Raw genomic sequence first — 6995 nt, 5'->3', positions numbered from 1 at the left:
CATTATTTCATTCATATGTGGAATCTAATAAACAAAATAAACTGATGAACACAATAGATCCAAAGACAGATTATGAAACAGACTGACTAATCTCAGAGGGAAGGCAGAACAGGGGAGATTAACTAGGGAATTTATAGGCATATACCATAACACATGGACACAGACAATAGTATGATGAAGGCTAGGAGGGGCAGGTGTGGGTGGATAGAGTCAATCAGGGAAAAGGGGAACATCTGCAATACTTTCAACAATAAAGATAACTTTTTAAAAATAATTTTCTTTTAATACAAAACTACTTTCCTCTCAGTAGTGCTTTTACTGTATATCATAAGTTTTGTTGTGTATTTATTTCCATTTGTCTTTATATGTTTTCTGTTAGGACTGTAGGGCAATACAATCTTTAATGGCCATTTGTAAGCTTCCTACCACAGGAAAACATGGGTGGGGGAAAAAAGCTTGCTGGACATCAGGAATCAAACCATGTAAGGAACTGAAACTCTTCTAAAGATACCTGATCACTCACCTGAATTCCAAGCCCACCAGCTCAACTCTAAACACACTGACCACAAAAGCTTCCAGCCAGTGACTGCATATGAGGATGAAGTTCCAGCTCCTGGGTGCTGCCAATATTGACCCAATGTCCCCTTGGCTTGGTGCTATACAGCTCTTCCCTTTGGATATCCCATTTACTTCCCCTTTCCTGAAGCAAATTCAATTTTCCTTTATCCCCTGTATGAGATGGCTATTTAGCCTTCCATGTATCACCATGCTAACCTTTCATTTTCAAAACTGTTTCCTGATTTCCTCTTTGACCTAGTGCTTCTTGTATGCAATTTAATTTCCGAGTATTTGTGAATCTTCCTATTTTCTTACTGATATTGATTTCTAGTTCTATTCCATTGTTCTCAGAAAAGACATTTGGTATGATTTAAATCTTCTTAAATTTGTTTTGTTTTGTGACCTAACAAGTGATCTATTTTGAAGAGTGTCCCATATGGACTTGAGAAGAATAGGTATTCTTTTGCTTCTTTCAATATTTGGTAGAATTCACTGGTGAAGCCATCTGGTCCTATTATTTTTGGGTAAGTTTTTGATAATTTTTTTTTCTTTTTTAATTTATCTTTATTATTGAAAGTATTACAGAAGTCCCCTTTGTGGTCCCCGTCCCCCCGTCCCCCCACTCACCCAGGCCTAAAGTAACAAAACATAAACATACACAAAACCCCTAAAATAACACCAAGAGCAATCACTGGGGAAGAAAAAATTAGGGAAGAGAAAAGAGAACAAGAATGATAGGAAAAAAATAAAAATAAAGTAAAATAAAATATGAGGAGAAAAATAACAAAATAATAATAATAAAAAAACACAAACAAGACTAAAAATAGGGAAGGACAAAAATGAATGTGTAAGTGCAGAGGTGAAATAAAGAAAATAAGAATAAAGAATTAGTAGAAAGGGAGAAGAAAATTTGTTTAAAATAAAGAATGAACAAAAGAAAAACAAAAAAAGAATTTTTAAAGGAAAATAGAGGAAAACTCAGATAGACGCAAAATAAGGAAAGAAAAAAAAAGATGAGAAAGCAGGGGTGGGGTGGAGAGAAAGAGAAAATAAAGGGAAAAATTGAGATTCAATAGAAAAAAAAGAAAAGAGGAAAATTAGATATATAAAAAAACAATAGAGACTATAATAAAACAAATCAATAAAGATAGATAATGAAGGTAAATAAAAGGAAAATATTTAGAAAGAGAAGAAAAAAATAAAAAGTGAAGTTTCAGCAGAGTTTAGTGCTCCATGGAAGCTCCCTTTGGATCTTACTTTTCTGATGACTGGCTGACTGCCAATTCTGGACTTGCTATGAAGTACTTAGGTGCTAACCACTGTCAGAAATTGTCTTCCTTTGGCTTTCAGCAATCTGCTTAAAGCTCCAAGAGATCCAGAGTTTGTGTCTATCTCCACAGAACTTGGCTGCAAGCAGAAAAGGCCAATCTCAATGGTTCTTTCAATTTCCTCACTGTTGATCAGTCTATTTTGATTTTCCAGTTCTTCATGATTTCGTCTAGGAAGGTTATACATTTCTAGAAACATATCTATTTCTTCTAGGTCATTGAATTTTATGACATATAGTTTATGTATGATCCTTTGTATATATACTATATAATAAAGAGGTAATATGCAAATTGACTATCACTTCAACACACAAGATGGCCCACAGTGGAGGACAGTTGTGGGCAATCAGGCCAGCAGGGGAGGGCAGATGGGAGAGACCAGGCCTGCAAGAGAGGGAATTCTGGATCAATTAGGCCTGCAGGGGAGGGCAGTTAGAGGTGACTAGGCCAGCAGAGGAGGTAAGTTGGGGGCGACTGCAGGGGAGGGCAGTTGTAGGGGGACCTGGTCAGTAGGGGAGGGCAGTTAGAGGCAACCAGGATGGCAAGGGAAGGAAGTTAGGGGTAACCAGGCCAACAAGGGAGGGCAGTTGGGGACAACCAGGCCTGTAAAGGAGGACAGTTAGGGGCAAACGGATTGGCAGGGGAGCAGTTAGGCATCAATCAGGCTGACAGGGGAGTGGTTAAAGGGTGATCAGGCTGTCAGGCAAAAAAGGTTAGGGGCAATCAGGCAGGCAGGCGAGCAGTTGGGAGCTAGCAGTCCTGGATTGTGAGAGGGATAGCCGACTGCTCATTTAGGCATGATCCTACTAGGGGTCCCAGATTGGAAAGGGTGCAGTGCAGGCTGGGCTGGGGGCACACACCCCGTGCACAAATTTTATGCACCAGGCCAAGCTTGTCAATTTTAATATATGTTTTTAAAAAAGCAAAAAGACAAAAACAAAAACAGCTCTATTATGTTAGTTTATTGTATAATCTTTTTGTTCTCTAACTAAATTTTGCTCTAGTTTTTATTACCCTCCTTTTTCTGTTGATTTTGAGTTGCTTTTGTTCTTTTTTAGTTCTTTAAGATGTAATTTTATGCTATTTACTTTGGATTTCTCTTGTTTTTTTTTAGATAGATATGTAATGATATAAACTTTTCTCTTATTACTGTTTTCACTGCTTCCCAGAAGTTTTGATATGTCTTATTGTCAGTCTCATTGGTCTCTATTTACCCTTTCATATAACCTTTTATTTCTTCTTTGCCCTCATCACTTTTTAGTAATATGTTCTTTAATATGCACATTGTTGTGGGTTTGTTTGCTTCCCTTTTTTGCAGTTGATTTCTAATTTCAAAGCACTGTGGTCAGAGAAATGCTTACTATAATTACAATCTTATATTTGTTGAGTCTAGTTTTGTGACTCAATACATGCTCTCTCAGAATGTTCCATGTGCACTGGAGAAGAATGTATAACCTGGTATTCTGGGATGAAAGGCTCTATAACTGTCAATTATGTATATTTTGTCTAATGTGTCATTTAAGGTCAATATTTGTTCATTGATTTTTTTTATTTGGATGATTTATCTAGAGCTGTCAATGCAGTATCAAAGTCCCCAACTATGACTCTTGTCAGTATCTCTTGGTAGTTCTGTTTATATTTGCTTTGTATATTTCAGTGATCCTTAATTGAGGTATATATATTGATACGTGTTGTCTTCTTAATGTAGTGTCCTCTTTACCATTTTAACATTTCTTTGTTCCTTGTTATCTTGAAATCTATTTTATCAGATATAACTATGGCTACACCTGCTTTTCTGAGGATGCTATTTTCTTGGAAAAGCTTTTTCCAGCCTTTTACTTTGAGTCCATAATTGTCTTTGCAACTTAGATGAGTCTCCTGAAGGCAGTATATGATTGGGTTTGCTATTTGAGGATACTGAGGATGCTATTTGCTTGGAAAAGCTTTTTCCACCCTTTTACTTTGAGTCCATAATTGTCTTTGCAACTTAGATGAGTCTCCTGAAGGCAGTATAGGATTGGGTTTAGTTTTTTTTTTTTTTTTTTTTTTTTTTTTTTTTTTTTTTGTGTGTGTGTGTGTGTGTGTGTGTGTGTGTTTTAATCCAATCTGCTCTTCTGTGCCTTTTTAATTGGTGCGCTCAGTCCTTTTATATTTAGGGTGATTATTGATTTATGAGGATTTCCTATAGCCATTTTATCTTTTTTTTTATGGTAAGCTCTGTGCCTCTATTGGTCCTGCCATTTGTGTTTTTGTCTGTTGATTTTGTTTGTTGGTATTCCTAAATTTTGCCTCTGATTCCTCTTTTTAAAGTTAAATATATTAATTTGGGGTTTCTGTTTGTGTTTGTGTATGTTTGCTTACTAATTTGTCTATGAAAAACAAAGTTTCATATATACATTTTTTATGTTCTGAACTCCATATCTCTTTGCAAATCAAGACCTATTCTCCTTTATGTTTCTGTTATAATAAATTATCCCTGTTTATTCTGTTTGTTGATTATCTTACTCATAGTTTGTAACATTTTGTTCTTTGTTGCAGGTGGAATAACCTCCTCGAGTATTTTCTGCAATGGAAATCTTCTGATGATAAATTATCTCAGACAATGCCAGTGAAAAAAACTGAAAATGGGCATCTTGACACATGACAAAGACCCAGATATGAAATACTCCAAAAGCTAGTGTTCTACATACTACTCCAAAAACAGTTTCAGATCTAGGAATCACTGTAGATCTGGAAATCCTGATTTGACTATGACTCTGGTTGGTACCTGCGGCTCACAAGCCACATGTGGCTCTTTGGCCCCTTGAGTGTGGCTCTTCCACAAAATACCACAAACTGAGAGAGTTTATTTTGAATAAGTGGCATTAGAAGAAGTTTAAATTTTAAAACTTTGGCTCTCAAAAGAAATTTCAATCTTTTTACTGTTGATATTTGGCTCTGTTGACTAAGAGTTTGCTGACCACTGGACTATGAAAAAGTTGATTTGATAAAGAAATTCATATTAACTTTCTGCAATGAGGCAGAAATTGCCTTGAAATAAAGATACAGAGGAACAGACAAAAATAAAATAAATGAATTATTTTTAGTACACCTGAGATTGTGCTGTGAAAAGTTAGTATCTATTATAAAAGTATTAGATTACATAAATCAGTGGTTCTCAATGCACACTTTTATTACAAATATATTAATGCTTTTTTTTTAATCCTAAATATACATTCCTGGATAATAAAAAGTGACTACACACATAGTTTTTTAAATTGATATTATATCCTATCTATAAGGTAAATGAAAGTAAATTTTAATATATCATGTTGAAGGGTGTAGGCTTTGGATTCAAGTTCCATTTCCATCTCTGACACTTTACTACTTGTGTGTATTTGAAAAAATTACTTAGTTTCTCTTTGTTTGAACTCCTTATTTATGAAATAGGAATAACAATATTTTGATCAGAGAGTTTTTATTGTATGAAGTGAAAACATGATTCATCTTCACATAGTGTAACTTCAGTACTCATATCTGCTGTCTCTTCAGAAAATATATTAATAATAATGCATTATATCAAAATGGAACAGGAAAACATTTTGTTCCCAAGATATATTGAAAACTACATATTACTAAATTTTTAGAATTATTTCCTACTTTGATCTCCTAACTCTCCTCCCCATATGTTTGTCTCTTCAGTCACTACATAATTTCTAGAGCTTTCTGAGTTTTATTTTTCTTGTATTAAGAAAATTCTATATAATAAAAGCCTAGTATGCTAAGTGTCTGGTTATTTAATTGGCCATTCAACCAATCAATGAGTAACATGCTAATGATATGCTAAGACTGCTCAACTGCTCGCTATGATGTGCACTGACCACCAAGGGGCAGACAGTCAACTGGTAGGCCAGTTGCTATGATGTGTACTGGGGGCAGACGCTCTGACCAGTAGGTTAGCTTGCTGCTGGGCTCCTACTGATAGAGACTGAGCAAGATGGGTCTGACAAAGCCCTGGAGCCCTGCTGTGGTCCCTCCCCAGATGATCAACTTCTCACATCCTCCCTGGACCTGATCATACAATGGTAGGGTCCCTCAGCCTGGCCTGCACCCTCTTGCGATCTGGGATCCCTTGGGAAATGTCAGAGAACTGGTTTCATCCCGACAGCAGAATGACTGATCGCTATGACACACACTGTCCACCAAGGGGCAGACACACAACACAGGAGCTGCCCCCTGATGATCAGTGTGCTTCCATAGGGGGAGCACCGCTCAGCCAGAAGCTGGGCTTAGAGTAGTGGTGGCATGAGCCTCTCTGCCTTCAAGGCAGTGCTAAGGATGTCTGACTGTGGGGAGCATGCCCAAGCCATTAGTTGGACATCTCCTGAGGGGCATCCCCTGTGAGAGGGCACAGGCTGGGCTGAAAGCCCCACCTCCCCCCAACCAGTGCACAAATTTAGCAAAATTTGACAAATGTAACACAAGAAGGACAATATTATTTACTGAAAAGTGCAAGTACTGAAATGAAGTATATTTAATACCTGTAAACAAAAGCAAACTCTGGATTTTACAAGGTAATTGGCAAATGTAATATTTTAGAACAACAAACAGCATAAACAGCCTAATCTGTCTTGGAAGGGATCCAATTAGTATCATGCAGAGATAGAAATGGTAGTAGAAATATACAGTGTGACCACATTAAAATTCATTAAATGTCAATGAAGCATACCAATATTCTGTTTGCAAGAAAAATATGTTTCTCATTATTAGAGATAATTGAGGAAAATTAAATTTACATAAGGAGAAAAATGATTTGCTTACATGGTTATAAAAATTTTTACCAGTTATTTCTTTTATTTATTTTTCAAAGACAGTTTACATTCAATATTATTCTACATTAGTTTCAGATACTCAGCACAGTGATTAGAAATCCTATACTTTCCAGAGTGGTCCCCCACCAATTTTCAAGCCCCTATCTGGTTCCATACATGATTCTCACAATATTGACTATATTCCCCATGTATAAAATAATCTACATCTTTATGACCATTCTGTAACTACCAACTTGTATGGCTCAATCCTTTTACCTTTTTTAAATCAGTCCCCTAACCTTTTCTCCTCTGTTAACTG

This window comes from Pipistrellus hanaki (genome assembly GCF_964339955.1).
Source record: "Pipistrellus hanaki genome assembly, chromosome: 3".
Taxonomy (NCBI): Eukaryota; Metazoa; Chordata; class Mammalia; order Chiroptera; family Vespertilionidae; genus Pipistrellus; species Pipistrellus hanaki.
Note: the sequence above shows the minus strand (reverse complement) of the source record.